This window comes from Bubalus kerabau, chromosome 1 (assembly GCF_029407905.1).
Source record: "Bubalus kerabau isolate K-KA32 ecotype Philippines breed swamp buffalo chromosome 1, PCC_UOA_SB_1v2, whole genome shotgun sequence".
Lineage (NCBI taxonomy): Eukaryota > Metazoa > Chordata > Mammalia > Artiodactyla > Bovidae > Bubalus > Bubalus kerabau.
In genome coordinates, this window is record NC_073624.1 from 26,057,213 (window position 1) to 26,073,168 (window position 15,956).

The window sequence follows — 15,956 nt, forward strand, 5'->3', positions numbered from 1 at the left end:
CATTTCCTAACTCCTAGTCCAACAGTTCAGAAAGCAATATTCTAACATGACAAGATGCTGGCTTGTATTTCACAGCATTGTTTATTGAGGTAAAAGATCTTGCTCCAGGCTGCTAATGACACTGTTGGAGGTATTCTGCCAGCTCACTTGACCCAAAGGATCCCCGGAGATGCAGACTCTTGTCCATGGCCCACTCAGCAGATGCAAAGCCCATGCCTAGTCTAGGGAAAAAGAAGTGTATTTATCTCACAGCATCTTTCAGATCAAACACTAAAACCAAAAGGTAGGGCCTGAAGCTTACAATTCAGGGTCCTTGTTTAAGGAAAAGAGTAGAAATTTTGATGTGAAAGCAAATCTTTACTTAACATGAGAAAATAAATCACAACAATTAAAGAATTCTGATATTTATAAATGTGACATTTTTTAAAATTAAATAACAGGTTTTACTAGTTGCTGCTTGACTCTTTGGTAATACTTGCTTTTCTACCTTTTTTAGCTTCATACTCTTTGAACACCTCTTCACATTATGATTTATATCATTTTCTATAAAAATAATAGAAAGAATCCAATCTGATGATTGTTCAAAATTTGTTTTTTTTTTATTGTTGTTGATCATTCAGAAAGATTTCTTACTTATTGGTAGTAGTGAAATTTTTTTTAATTGTTGTAGAATTGGGGAAAATCTTTTCTCAAATTTCTTTCATATATAAATTTTAAGGCTTCAGGAGTTTCAGTTTTACTGTACAGTGACTCATCTTATATATCTTTGGACTGATGACACTCATTAACCAGTTTGCAATGTATTATAAAGTTTTACATTATCTTCATCAATGTCAGTATTTTGCCTCAAACCTGCCAGAAACTTAAATCATTTCCCAATGTGTACAGATGATTCACTCCTCTTCATTAACTGGATTATCGAACAATCCAGAGGGCTATTCATTCCTTCTATTCAGAATTTCTCTTTTCTTCTTAAAGAACTAAAGTATAATTTAAAAAATAAAAGAAAAAGGTTGCAATTCACTTCTCAATGTCAGATTGATTTCTATTGATGTCAAAGCTAATCTTTTTCTTTTTTGTTTCACATTCCATTAATTATTATCTAAGTTTTCTCTCAACTCTTTGATAAATAAATGTAGATTATAAAAGAAGGAACTCTTCAAATATGTCCCAAACACCAGTCTGTAATTTCTCACTTCTTTTATTAAAATATCCCAAAATGTTTTTTCCAAATTACAGGTTAAGTGGTGCAATCAAGGTTTATCAACTCTTTGAATAAACTTTTTTACATTTCCATGTTTGCGTTTCTCTTCCCTGCCGATGAAAAATCTTAGAGCCTTAATACTGATGTACACATGTTACAAAGCTTGAGCACCTTTCTCATGGGAAACGTAACGCTTTGGTTCTTTAACAAAAATTCTAAGTGGTCACATACTCTATTTGGGAGAAAATTTAAACGGAAAGAAAAAAACTGTGACAAAATACAAACGTGGTCAACAACTTCAGGTGAGGTGGGGAAGATTTTTTTTCCAACGAGAAAAGGAATGACCCAAAGAGCACATGTTCTGTGGCTCTTTCATGCCACAATGCTGGGTGAGTAGGTACAAGGCGCAGGTGGTGTTTTCTTGGAAGCTTTCCCTTGGGACGGCTGGCAATAACTTCACAGGAAACTGATTGCAAGCCGCATAAATACATCTCACTAAATCCAAATTAAATTATTCCCAGCTCAACTTCCTCCTAGCTTCATCTCAAAGATGCTCACCACCATTTCAAGGACATTCGGCATGAGGGTGTTGTAGCCACGCGTTCTGAGAAACAAACTCACTCAGAAGGACAATGCAGATAGTGGAGTGCAGTTTATTACAACAGCGGGCCCAAGGCAGAGTCTCCTCTTAGCCAAGGACCATGACCGACTTTTATGAAAACCTTAAATACCCTAAGCGTACTTGCTCAAACCCACCTCCCCAAATTCCTTGCAACTAGTCCGGACAAGGTAAAAGAGAGATACGATCAAAGTTAGCTCATGATTCATGTGTCACAAGGCTACATAAACAGTGGGCATTTATCAATAGGACTGTGGTCATATCCTGATAAACTTAATGGAATTTACAACTGTGTTCTGTTACAGAGATAATTAGCATATTCTTTTAGGCAACGAAGAGTGCAAGTACAAGTCCTGAGGCTCTTTTATCCTGGGGTCTGATTTTCCATTAGTATGCCATTTCTATAGACACCAGGCACAAAGTTCAGAGTCCTTTAGGAGGGTGACCATGCATGTAGCCTAATGTTCACTGCCTGGCCTAAGATGGAGTCCAGCTCTACCTGTTTCCTCCTTCAAGGGAAAAATCAGAGAAGATTGGAGTGGAAAGAGATAGCAATCTTAAATTATTTGCAATTTAAATATGCGACTTTCACAAATTCTATTAAAACATTTGGACACGTTATTAGGGCCTCTCTCACAGCTTTAGAAAGGGCCCAGGTGAGTGGCTGGGAGTCTGAAGCTGCATTAGCTTCAAAGTCAGCCTGCCCCTGCTCGTTACCTCAAGTAAAACAGGCTTTCCGGTTTCTAGAGAAAATATTCAAATGTTTATTATCTCTGAAAAAATAATTGGTTAAAGGCTTAGTTGACAACATGCATATTAATGCCTTCGGCTGAATCCAATCCATCTTATTTTGCTTGCAATTCCTGGAGTGTACAGGAAACACGGGCAGAGCATTCAATTTTAATCACCCTCACAAGCATACTAAGATTCTGACTCTACCATCATTACTCTTTTAAAAGAATCTCTGTTTTGTTCTTATCATAATGATATTAATTATTCAACTTGGGCAGTCTTTTTTCAAAGGGATAAACAACTTTCATTCCTGTGTGAAGACCTGCCTGTCCTCCAACAATGAAAGCAAGTCTTCATTATCCACTGTGGTTTTTTGAACTTGTTGTATATATTGGGAACAATACATTTCTAGACATTTGCATTGTGTACTCAGGGGAATATTTTTTTAATACATCCCCAAATAGGCCCTTTTCTTTTCCAGATTATACAGTGGGGGCAGAAAGGAGGAAAGAGAAAAGGGAGGAATAAATAAGACTTTCAGAACGAAGACTGAATCTGGAAAGCAGGAGATATGATGTGGTAGTAAGAGTTCTGTGTAACAGAGAAGGGGAAGAATCCGCATGGTGTTATTTCTAGCATCGCTCAACTCCTGCGAGAACACGCCCCACATGGAAATAACTCCCTATTAAGCACAGTCAGAGTTGGCACTGCCTTATTAATTGTTTTTTCCCTTCCTGCAACATAGCAAAAATATGACAACACTGTATCTGACCCAGCTTGTTTTTCTTTTTAAAAAAGGAGTTCTTTGGAATCTTGCTTTTTGCCACCTGTAAAGGTCTTTTTATTTTTTCCACCTAAACACTTTGGGGGTGGGGGGGAACCATCTCTCGTCTCACCATTATGATGAAGAGAAGATGCACTCTTCTGATGATACAGAATCAGATTGTTCAAGGCTCTTGAGACATGTGCCCCAATGTCTTTTACTCAGACAATATGGATCAGAGACTCCATCTCCATCTGAAGGCATCTTGAAACATCTTATTCCCAGAGGCAGTTGGATAATGATGCAAATGATAAAACAAAATGGAGATAACTTTTATAACTCTTCTCTCACTAGTTCCTTTTTCTCTTGTCACTTCATGCTCTTCTCTTCAACTTTTAATGTCTTTATTTGTAAGTCACATGTCTGGGCCCCCAATTTATTTTTCCACTTTATCATCTGCCTCCTTCCACGTGGTCCTTTACTCCTGGAACAGTCCCTGTCACCATCCTCTGGGCCGATACCACCTCTTTTTCTTGCCCCCTTCCTTTTATCATGCTTCTGCCCACTTCTGCTGGCCCTTCTGTTCCCATCACCCTGCACCCTCTGCATTCGTAAGCAAGAGACCTTTTATAGAAACTAATTAAATAAAGGAAATAAGGACAAAGCAGCGTAGTGTTCTCCTGCTGGAGTTGAGGGGATGAAGAGGCTGCAGAGAGCCCTGGGCAGCCTATTGAGAGAACACAGAGTCACAGGGTGTGAGATGATCACAACATGGAGTCAATGGTTCCACAAAATAAATGTGAAATTAATGTGAAACTGTGTGAATTAAGCAAATTTCATTAGGGGCTGTGTGTATGTGTATGTTGTCCCCACAACACATCAGACAGGACTAGTCTGGTGGCCAATCCCAGCTCCATGGGAGCTGGGAAGTGTAATCTTTTCAAGGAGGAGTAGATCCATAAATTCTGTGAGCGGCAATGATACCTAGTTCCTCAACCAGTTTCTCTCCTAACAACCAGAAATTTGAGTCTTAAAGCTCAAAGTCAAGGTGAAAGCACTAATTTAAAATGTCTTTGGATAAGCATGTATACTCATATATCCTAATTTCTACCTCCCTTCTCAGAATCTAGGGTGTTCATGCTCTGATCCACTTCACCACCCTTATTCCTGTCTAGAGAAACTGAAAAGATCCAATGACATAATCCATATGCTTTACAAACTTTAAAGCACAGCATGAGTAGTATCATTCTGTCCAGTATTAGAATCTTTATTTACCCTCAGTTATCAACTAGCCAGTCATTCAATAGTCGTGGAGCACTTACACTAAAGTTATTCTACTAGGCACTGTGCATATGTGCTTAGTCGCTTCAGTCATGTCCGACTCTTTGTGACCCCATGGACTGTAGTCCACCAGGCTCCTCTGTCCATGGGATTCTTCAGGCAAGAATCCTGGAGTGGGTTGCCATTTCCAACGGAAAGGGACTGAGCCATGTCTCGGGCAGATTCTTTACCACTAGCACCACCTAGGAAGCCCACTAGGCACTGTAGAAGATACAAAACAAATTAAACACCTAACCCTGCCCTCAAGGAGGTACAGTTTCGTTAAGACACCAGGCTGTGCCTGTGAAATGTTAATAAATAAAAGCAAAGCAGCAGAAAAGATGTGACAATTGGCACTTCTTACTGGAAATACTATTCCAGAGATCACGGAAGAAAAAATGTGGAATTTTTCAAAACGGTTTTCTGGGACAATCTTAACAGTTAAAGAAATGGTGAACTCAAATGCATGAAGTAACATGATGTAAGGATGATGAGGAGTATGCTGAACTGAAAAGTGTATGCTCTATCCAAAAGCTTTCAAATTCTGGGAGGAACACACAAACACACCATGTGGATCAAACAAAACACAGCTTCTTGGAAGTGTCTGGACTGTGACCTCTGCCTTAGAGTACCTTTGTGCTGGGGGAAAAAAAAAAAAAAGTCAAAGTGTTAGTCGCTCAGTCGGGTCTGATTCGTTGGGACCCCATGGACTGCAGCCTACCAGGCTCCTCCATCCATGGATTCTCCAGGCAAGAATATTGGAGTAGGTAGCTATTCCCTTCTCCAGGGGATTTTCCCGACCCAGGGATTGAACCTGGGGTGCTACTTGATAACAAAGCTTTACATTAAAAAGGTAATTTTGATAATGCAAATTCATGTGCCCTACACACAGTGAAGCCAAACAAACTGAAATGTCAGAGTTTAGAGCAGAGAAAGCTTTACTGCAGGACCATACATGGAGATGGGTGGCTCCTGCCATAAAAAGCCCCAAACTCCCCAAAGGGTTTCGGCAAAACACTTTTAAAAGCCAGGTTGGGGGTGGAGACAGTCACAGGGTCGGTAATTGTGCACAATTCTCTGATTGGCTGATGGTGAGGTAGCACGGTGGTGTCACAGGAGTTAACATTATCAGTCCTTAGGCTCCAGAGGCTCAGGGCTATGTACTCATGGTCATCAAGTAATTATCTTCCATTTGTTGGAGAGGGGATAGGTTTCTTACATTTGCAAAACAACTCAGGACTTGTGCATCAAGTCCTATTATCGAGGTACTTTCAGTTCAGTTCAGTTCTGTCTCTCAGTGTGTCCGACTCTTTGCGACCCCATGAATCACAGCAGGCCAGGCCTCCCTGTCCATCACCAACTCCCGAAGTTCACCCAAACTCATGTCCATAGAGTTGGTGATGCCATCCAGGCACCTCATCCTCTGTCGTCCCCTTCTCTTTCTGCCCCCAATCCCTCCCAGCATCAGGGTCTTTTCCAATGAGTCAACTCTTCCCATGAGGTGGCCAAAGTACTGGAGTTTTAGTTTCAGCATCAGTCCTTCCAATGAACATCTGGGACTGATCTCCCTTAGGATGGACTGGTTGGATCTCCTTGCAGTCCAAGGGACTCTCAAGAGTCTTCTCCAACACCACAGTTCAAAAGCATAAATTCTTTGGCATTCAGCTTTCTTCACAGTCCAACTTTCACATCCATACATGACCACAGGAAAAACCATAGCCTTAACTAGTTGGACCTTTGTTGGCAAAGTAATGTCTCTGCTTTTCAATATGCTATCTACGTTGGTCATAACTTTCCTTCCAAGGAGTAAGCGTCTTTTAACTTCATGGCTGCAATCATCATCTGCAGTGATTTTGGAGCCCCCAAAAAAGTTTGACACTGTTTCCACTTCCCCATCTATTTCCCATGAAGTGATGGGACCAGATGCCATGATCTTAGTTTTCTGAATGTTGAGCTTTAAGCCAACTTTTTCACTCTCCACTTTCACTTTCATCAAGAGGCTTTTTTGTTTCTCTTCACTTTCTGCCATAAGGGTGGTGTCATCTGCATATCTGAGCTTATTGAGATTTCTCCCGGCAATCTTGATTCCAGCTTGGGCTTCTTCCAGCCCAGAGTTTCTCATGATGTACTCTGCATGTAAGTTAAATAAGCAGTCTTGACATACTCCTTTCCAAATTTGGAACCAGTCTGTTGTTTCATGTCCAGTTCTAATGGTTGCTTCCTGACCTGTATACAGGTTTCTCAAGGGGCAGGTCAGGTGGTCTGGTATTCCCTCTTTCAGAATTTTCCACAGTATATTGTGATCCACACAGTCAAAGGCCTTGGCATAGTCAATAAAGCAGAAGTAGATGTTTTTTCTGGAACTCTCTTGCTTTTTCAATGATCCAGCAGATGTTGGCAATTTGATCTCTGGCTCCTCTGCCTTTTCTAAAACCAGCTTGAACATCTGGAAGTTCGCAGTTCATGTATTGCTGAAGACTGGCTTGGAAAATTTTGAGCATTACTTAACTAGCGTGTGAGATGAGTGCAATTGTGCAGTAGTTTGAGCATTCTTTGGCATTGCCTTTCTTTGGGATTGGAATTAAAACTGTCCTTTTCCAGTCCTGTAGCCACTGCTGAGTTTTCCAAATTTGCTGGCATATTGAGTGCAGCACTTTCACAGCATCATCTTTCAGGATTTGAAATAGCTCAACTGGAATTCCATCACCTCCACTAGCTTTGTTCTTAGTGATGCTTTCTAAGGCCCACTTGACTTCACATTCCAGGATGTCTGGCTCTAGGTGAGTGATCACACCATCATGATTATCTGGGTCATGAAGATCTTTTTTGTAGAGTTCTTCTGTGTATTCTTGCCACCTCTTCTTAATATCTTCTGCTTCTGTTAGGTCCATACCATTTCTGTCCTTTATTGAGCCCATCTTTGCATGAAATGTTCCCTTGGTATCTCTAATTTTCTTGAAGAGATCTCTAGTCTTTCCCATTCTGTTGTTTTCCTCTATTTCTTTGCACTGACCACTGAGGAAGGCTTTCTTATCTCTCCTTGCTATTCTTTGGAACTCTGCATTCACACGCTTATATCTTTCCTTTTCTCCTTTGCTTTTCGCTTCTCTTCTTTTCACAGCTATTTGTAAGTCCTCCTCAGACAGCCATTTTGCTTTTTTGCATTTCTTTTCCATGGGGATGGTCTTGATCCCTGTCTCCTGTCCAATGTCACAAACCTCCGTCCATAGTTCATCAGGCACTCTGTTTATCGATCTAGTCCCTTAAATCTACTTCTCACTTCCACTGTATAATGATAAGGGATTTGATTTAGGTCATACCTGAATGGTCTAGTGGTTTTCCCTACTTTCTTCAATTTCAGTCTGAATTTGGCAATAAGGAGTTCATGATCTGAGCCACAGTCAGCTCCTGGTCTTGTTTTTGCTGACTGTATAGAGCTTCTCCATCTTTGGCTGCAAAGAATATAATGAATCTGATTTCGGTGTTGACCATCTGGTGATGTCCATGTGTAGAGCCTTCTCTTGTGTTGTTGGAAGAGGGTGTTTGCTATGACCAGTGTGTTCTCTTGGCAAAACTCTATTAGCCTTTGCCCTGCTTCATTCCGTATTCCAAGGCCAAATTTGCCTGTTACTCCAGGTGTTTCTTGACTTCCTACTTTTGCATTCCAGTCCCCTATAATGAAAAGGACATTTTTGGGGGGTCTTAGTTCTAAAAGGTCTTGTAGGTCTTCATAGAACCATTCAACCTCAGCTTCTTCAGCGTTACGTGTCGGGGCATAGGCTTGGATTACTGTGATACTGAATGGTTTGCCTTGGAAACGAACAGAGATCATTCTGTCGTTTTTGAGATTGCATCCAAGTACTGCATTTCGGACTCTTTTGTTGACCATGATGGCTACTCCATTTCTTCTAAGGGATTCCTGCCCACAGTAGTAGATATAATGGTCATCTGAGTTAAATTCACCCATTCCAGTCCATTTTAGTTCGCTGATTCCTAGAATGTCGACGTTCACTCTTGCCATCTCTTGTTTGACCACTTCCAATTTGCCTTGATTCATGGACCTGACATTCCAGGTTCCTATGCAATATTGCTCTTTAGAGCATCCGACCTTGCTTCTATCACCAGTCATCTCCACAACTGGGTATTGTTTTTGCTTTGACTCCATCCCTTCTTTCTTTCTGGAGTTATTTCTCCACTCATCTCCAGTAGCATATTTGGGCACCTACTACCTGGGGTGTTCACCTTTCAGTATCCCATCATTTTGCCTTTTCTTACTGTTCATGGGGTTCTCAAGGCAAGAATACTGAAGTGGTTTGCCATTCCCTTTTCCAGTGGGCCACATTCTGTCAGACCTCTCCACCATGACCTGTTCGTCTTGGGTGGCCCCACATGACATGGCTTAGTTTCATTGGGTTAGACAAGGCTGTGGTCCATGTGATCAGATTGGCTAGTTTTCTGTGATTATGGTTTCAGTGTGTCTGCCCTCTGATGCCCTCTTGCAACACCTATCATCTTACTTGGGTTTCTCTTATCTTGGATGTGGGGTATCTCCTCACGGACACCCCTCCTGACCTTGGAGTAGCTCCTCTTGGCCCTCCTTCACCCGCACAGCCGCTGCTTCTTGAACCTGGGGTTGCTCCTTTCGGCCGCTGCCCCTGACCTCGGACGTGGGGTAGCTTTAGAGAAAAGCAAAGGCAGAGGATAAGGGGGAAGGCCTGCCTCCATCCCAAGGCACCATGCTCTGTTACAAGTTTCAGACAGATAAGAGATAAGGAAGATTGGAGGGGGTGGTCTTCAGAATATCTGCTGTCCCATAGAATCTGGCCACAGGAAAGTTTGCCTAATCTAGTAAAACTAGATTCAAAGAGAATTTAATTACATTTTGCTTAAAGTATCACAAATTTAAACTTAGTAAGGTCAAAATTAATGAGGTTTTCCTGTACTTTGAGATCAGATCTGATGGCATGATAGATGTTAGAACTAAAAAATTAATAATTATCTAATAACTTCAACATTTAAAGAAAGAACAAGGAAAGAACAATTAACTAACATGATTGCAGAAGGAACAATGGATTGGCTTAATTAAGGCCTTCAAAAGACATGTGCTATTATGCTATAGGTTTTCTGAGTTTTTAAAAGAGTACATTCACACTTGACACCAAAATTCTTAGAGTTTGGTTAAGCAGGACAATTACTTTATGTCTTATCTTGACCCCTGAAAAAGACTGACCATCTCATTTAATTTGAAAGGAACTTAAAATTATTACTAAAGATTCAAAATATTTTCTTTTGTATTAGTATTTCTAATTACTTTTACATTAAAATAACTCTTTAGCCTATGCCTTAATTTCAAAACACTAGCTATTTGTGTTATTTGTTTCTATTTTTGTAGATATTTATGTATATATTTAATTTTTATATAGTTGTAATATATGTGATTACATAACTTGTATTCTTTTTTCACTTAAATCTACTTTTTATATTATTTTCTAAGTAATCTACATAAGTCATATATTGATGAGGATAAAGGTCATAATTTGCTAATCCATTCCTTAAATTTTGTTTCTAATTTTTTACTGTGATAAATAATTTGCTACTGCTACAGCTGGATATAAAAATATACATTTTTTCTCTTAGAAATATTTACTTGAGGTGCATCCCCCAAAGTGGGATTATTGATCATTGAGTACTATCACATTTATTGACTTCATTTCCAACTTTTCTCTAAGGAAATTTCTTTGGTGGGGCACCCAACTTCACAGCATGTGGGATCTTAGTTCCCTAACCAGGGATCGAACGCAGGCCACAGGAGTGAAAGTGCTGATTCCTAACCACTGGACCATCAGGAAATTCCCATTTAGGAAAACTTTATGAGCTTGCAAAATCTTATTTGCACCTCTTTCTCACTGCCCTGCAAACTTGCTTTATATTATTTTATTTATATTTGTTTATATAATGTATAACAAGGAGTATCTCCTATGAGCATCTCCTTTAATATATATTTCTGTAGCTCTTATCAAGCTTATTAATTTAATATTCATCCTCTGTGCAAACGATTTGCTCATCTTCTTTGGTCAGTCATTCTATGGAGAAGAAATATTGATTTTACCTATAGTTATTTTCTTTACATTTGTATATTCAAATTATACCCATCACATTTATTTTGCACATTTATCCTAGTATAAAACTTTAATTTTGAAGATTTTTATATTAAACTATTTTAAAATATTTATCACAGAAGCACTTACAAAAATTCCTATCATAAACTTCCAGAAAATTCACATTGCCCTAAGTTAGTCTTGATTCAGTGAAATTTTGATCAATTTCAACTTTCCTTGCAATATTACTTTAGTGTTTTGACTTTGTGAATCACCCAGGCTGACCTGTGTTACAGAAGTTGAGTAACTTTATGTTTTTATAGGGTTAGCAAATATAGTATAGAAAAGGCTCGTGTGGTAGCTTTCCATGGAGCAGCGATCATAAAATGTATAGTACCACCTAGCAACCTAAATCCACACTATTATTCCAATAATACATTATTGGGCAATACTTGCAGAAGCCACGCTAGAAGCATCCTGGTGAGGCTATCACTAGTAATAGAAATAAATAAAAATTCACAGTGATGGAGCACTGCTGAGAAAAAGGCCGTGTTCCTTCTTGCAACGATGTTAACTATTTCTCTTTTCTGTGACAGCCACAGTCATCCACCACTTCAAAGTTAAAGAAACAATAGCCTCCTCTTAAGAAATTCCCTGTGCTTTCTGAAGCTTCATTCTTATTAAGGAAAAAAATATTGCATTAGGAAATTTACTGGAGCAGCACTATGACCTCTGCAGAATCACTTCCTATTGGTCTCATCTACTCCCATGGTTTCCAACACCCAAACTGTACAGCTGGGATTTCCAGTGATTTCCTGTACCCTAGGCCAAACCTTTCTTCCAGACTTGAGAGCCACATTTTCAAATGCACTGGAGATTGCTGCCCAGGAGACTGATGTCTTTGAAACATTGCACACTCAACATGTCCACACTTATCCATATTCTTTCTTCTCTTGTCAAGTCCTCCCCTGCTACTATATTCCCTACTGGGGATAGTATCAGCATTTACCCAGTTGTCCAATTCAAAATTCTGAAGATGAATCCAATTTGTCCCTCTCTCACACCTTACTCTAATTCTTTCTCATGAATATCTCTTGAATCCATCTTATCCTTAGCTTCTCTACTCTTACGATTTCATTCCAAGCTCTCCATAGCTTTACCCTGAGCTGTTGTAATAGGCCCATAATCATTCTTCCAACTTCTAGACTCAACTCCCTCCCATGCATCCAGCACACTACATTAGGGGGATCTCTTAGGAATACACATTGATCAAGACACTTCCCGCTTTAAAATTCTTAACTGTCTCTCATCACTTACAGGATAAAGTCTAAACTGCTTAGCATGGAAGCATGTTAAGAGGACGTTCGTTATTTGCAAAATGCCTCCAAAGAACAGATAAAGACTTGAAATGATGACTCTACAATGGTGATGAATTACACTAACAACTTATATAGTTAGTATATAACTATTATATACAGTAAACAATTTTTATAATTAATAACACAAATCTTATATGACTAAGTGGAAATAGAAATGCAGTCAATGACTGCATCCCTAGTTTTTCATACTTTCATCTTAGAAATAGACAGCTATGTTCCTTAATCCAATTTCTATAGTTTTTGGAGGTGAAGCTTATATTATCATAATGGTTTATATTAACTCAATAGTGGGGGCTTCCCTGATAGCTCAGTTGGTAAAGAATCCATCTGCAATGCAGGAGACCCCAGTTCAATTCCTGGGTTGGGAAGATCTCCTGGAGAAGGGATAGGCTACCCACTCCAGTATTCTTGGACTTCCATTGTGGCTTAGATGGTAAAGAATCTGCCCACAATGCAGGAGACCTGGGTTCGATCCCTAGGTTGGGAAGATCCCCTGGAGAAGGGAAAGTCTACCCACTCCAGTATTCTGGCCTGGAGAATTCCATGGACTATCCATGGGGTCACAAAGAGTCAGACACAACTGAGTGACTTGAAAAATAAAAAAGTAGTGGGTCAATATTTATCAACATTGGGCTTTAATAGTGTGGTTATTTAATATGTTATGTTGTTTTTATTCACTAAGTAGTGTACGACTCTTTGTGACATTATGGACTGTATTCCTCCAAGCTCTTCTGTCCAAGGGATTTCCTAGGCAAGAATACTGAAGTGGGTTGCTATTTCCTTCTCCAGGGGATCTTCCCAATCCAGAAGTTGAATCCAGGTCTCCTGCTTGGCAGGTGGATTCTTTACCACTGAGCCACCAAGGAAGCCCTTGTATACTCTGCTGCTGCTGCTGCTGCTGCTACTAAGTTGCTTCAGTAGTGTCCGACTCTGTGTGACCCCATAGACGGCAGCCCACTATACTCTACACATGCTTACTAATTTTAGCATAATTCCTAAATGAAAGAGTTTATTGTAAGAAGTTAAACCCACATGCTTTAATGACATACCAGAGTTCAAAAGGCAAGTGTAACAATTACAACCAAGTCCAACAGAAAGATTAATTTACACAATGAATTTATAGATCTACTCATAATAACATTTCTGTTTTTTCATTTCAACATTTGAGAGTAAATAGTGATTTGATATTTTTTTTAATGAAAAAACACACAAATGACAAAAATGAAACAGTTGACCAGAAGGACAGCTCTAGGCTTATTAACTATATTGCAAGGTTTCAACAGGGCATTCAGAGAAGCCACAGGTTTAGGATTGTTAATCATGATCAACTATTAAAGTCAAGCTTGAAAAAAAAATCACTTCTAACAATAGAATGGAATATGAAATTTTTCCAAAAGGGTCGATAGAAAATCTGGTTGTGGCACTGTTTTAGTTAATGGATCAAGGAAAGCTGTTTTGCCTAGTTTTAGAATGTTTTCAAATGAAGGATTGGACAGAACCCACTTGGGTCTCTTTCCCTTAGAAAAGTGGAGCAGTGGCAGAATTCTTTCCTCCACTCTCTTGTGCTTTCTCTTGAGCCCCAAGTCATTCAGGGAAAAGAAGACAAAGAAGAGAGACTTTCTCACATCAGCTCAAAGGTATTCCTCCTTTTGTGGATTTTCACCTCTATTCATCCTAATAAATCCTCTCATTTCTTTCTCTTTGATCCTTTCACCTTCAAAAAAAGGCCTGGATGTAAACATACCATACAGTGTCAAAGAGAAACACCAGAAAGAAAAGAGGCGACGGTGGTGTTTTACCTAACCGCTAGAAACAATTCATTCTCTCTCGGGGCTTCTCGCTCTGCCAAGCAAAGTACAAAAACAGCTATCACGTTATCAGTTCCAACTTTGAACCTGGAGCTTCAGATTCCTGCTCAATGCTGGCCCTGCCTCTCTAGCCCATGAATTTTCCCAGTATTCCTAACCGAAGACCCGAGAAGACTGGATCACCTGTATTCAGAGTTTGTCAGATCCAGAAGAAGAAATGAATTACTTCCAGCCAAATGAATGGTTCTCTGATTCTCTGTGCTTCAACCTAACCCTCCAAGGCATTCATCCAAACTAGAAAACATGTCTACGGATTGCTTCCTATTCCTTAGGGAAGTGGAATTAATAACAATTTTTAAAAGAACTTCCAGGTTAAAAGCATATAAAACTCAATATTATCTTGCCTAAAATAGTCTTTCTTATAATAACATCTTATGTCTCCCTTTAGCAGAGGAAATAAAGATTTTTTTATTATATTTAATACAGAAAGCTTTAAGGTGGGCTAGATTTTTTTTTTCTCGATTTGTCCACGTCTTGCTTATAACAGTCAGGTCACATTAGGTTTGGGGGAGACAAAGGAGACATAGAATAGGGTAAGTCAGGTAAGTTCCTTGAAATAATTGATTGTTTCCAAGTATTATGTTTACCCCAAACACCCTCTTCATTATGATGGAATATAAAATTCTGATCTACAAATAAACACTTCACAAAAATGTTCATTAGACTTTTTTTTTCTTTTGACTGAAGAAACACCACTCTTGCTCAAGAGCATGGATTTAAAATTATGAGTTAAGAAGCTGGGGGATTTGATGAGTTGTTACCAGGCTCCTGTGCGTGTAAGTTACTCTTCAGCCATTAAATAAATGTTCACTGAGAGGAAACTCACCAGCACGAGCATCAAGCTTCTGATTAAGCACTTGCAGTACAAGGGTGGAGGCAGAAGAGAGGTCAAGTTCATTCTAATATCATTGTTTTAAGAGCAAAAGAGAAGCATCAATAGCTTTAAGGTACCAAACATGTTTTAATGATATTTTTGAAGCAAGAAAAAGCTTCCAGAATATTCAAATGGGATGGGAAGGTTAAAACTATTCATAAGGTGGTTGAGAATAAGGTATTTAGTTGTCATGGGAAGTAGATTTCAACATGGAGTTCCGCCTACTTAACGTTTATATCCACTTCCTCTCATCTTTTTGGGAGGAAGATGAATGCATCAGTGTCCTTACAGGTGCTTATTACACATGAGTCCTTACATCACTTCTTCCCTATCCTTCTCTCCAGCAAAGTCTCCATGGAGTAGGTACCCACTTACTGTTGCTGCTGCTAAGTCACTTCAGTTGTGTCCGACTCTGTGCGACCCCATAGACAGCAGCCCACCAGGCTCCCCCGTCCCTGGGATTCTCCAGGCAAGAACACTGGAGTGGGTTGCCATTTCCTTCTCCAATGCATGAAAGTGAAAAGTGAAAGTGAAGTTGCTCAGTCGTGTCTGACCCTTAGCATGGACTGCAGCCTACCAGGCTCCTCTGTCCATGGGATTTTCCAGGCAAGAGTACTGGAATGGGGTGCCATTGCCTTCTCTACCCACTTACTGTGGAACATACCAAATTCATAAAGGTTAGTTTTCTCTGGAAGTAGGAAAACACATTTGTTCCTCCCTCTCTTGGTCCTCATCACTCCTCAGTCCAGCCCAGAGACGTTTCAACACTCTGGTGGGTGTGAGTAGGGAAGGACAATGCCTTTTCCTCTTTCCCAAATGGGATCTGGGATCCAGGATACGTGGCCAATGTGCTATTAAGGTGTTTCTCTTTCAGGCCACTTTGCTCCTATATACACACAGAGAAATGTATACATTTAAATGAATACATTCAAATGTATAAGTCATGGACTGATTCTTGACAATTTTCACCAGTATATCTGATCCTTTTTTTCCACTTTCCGGTATGCTGTAATCTTGTAGAACTGAAGTTCCAGTCTGTTCATTTCCATACAGATTTAAAAGGACCTTATTATTTGAAATGTTCCCCCCTTTTTAGAAA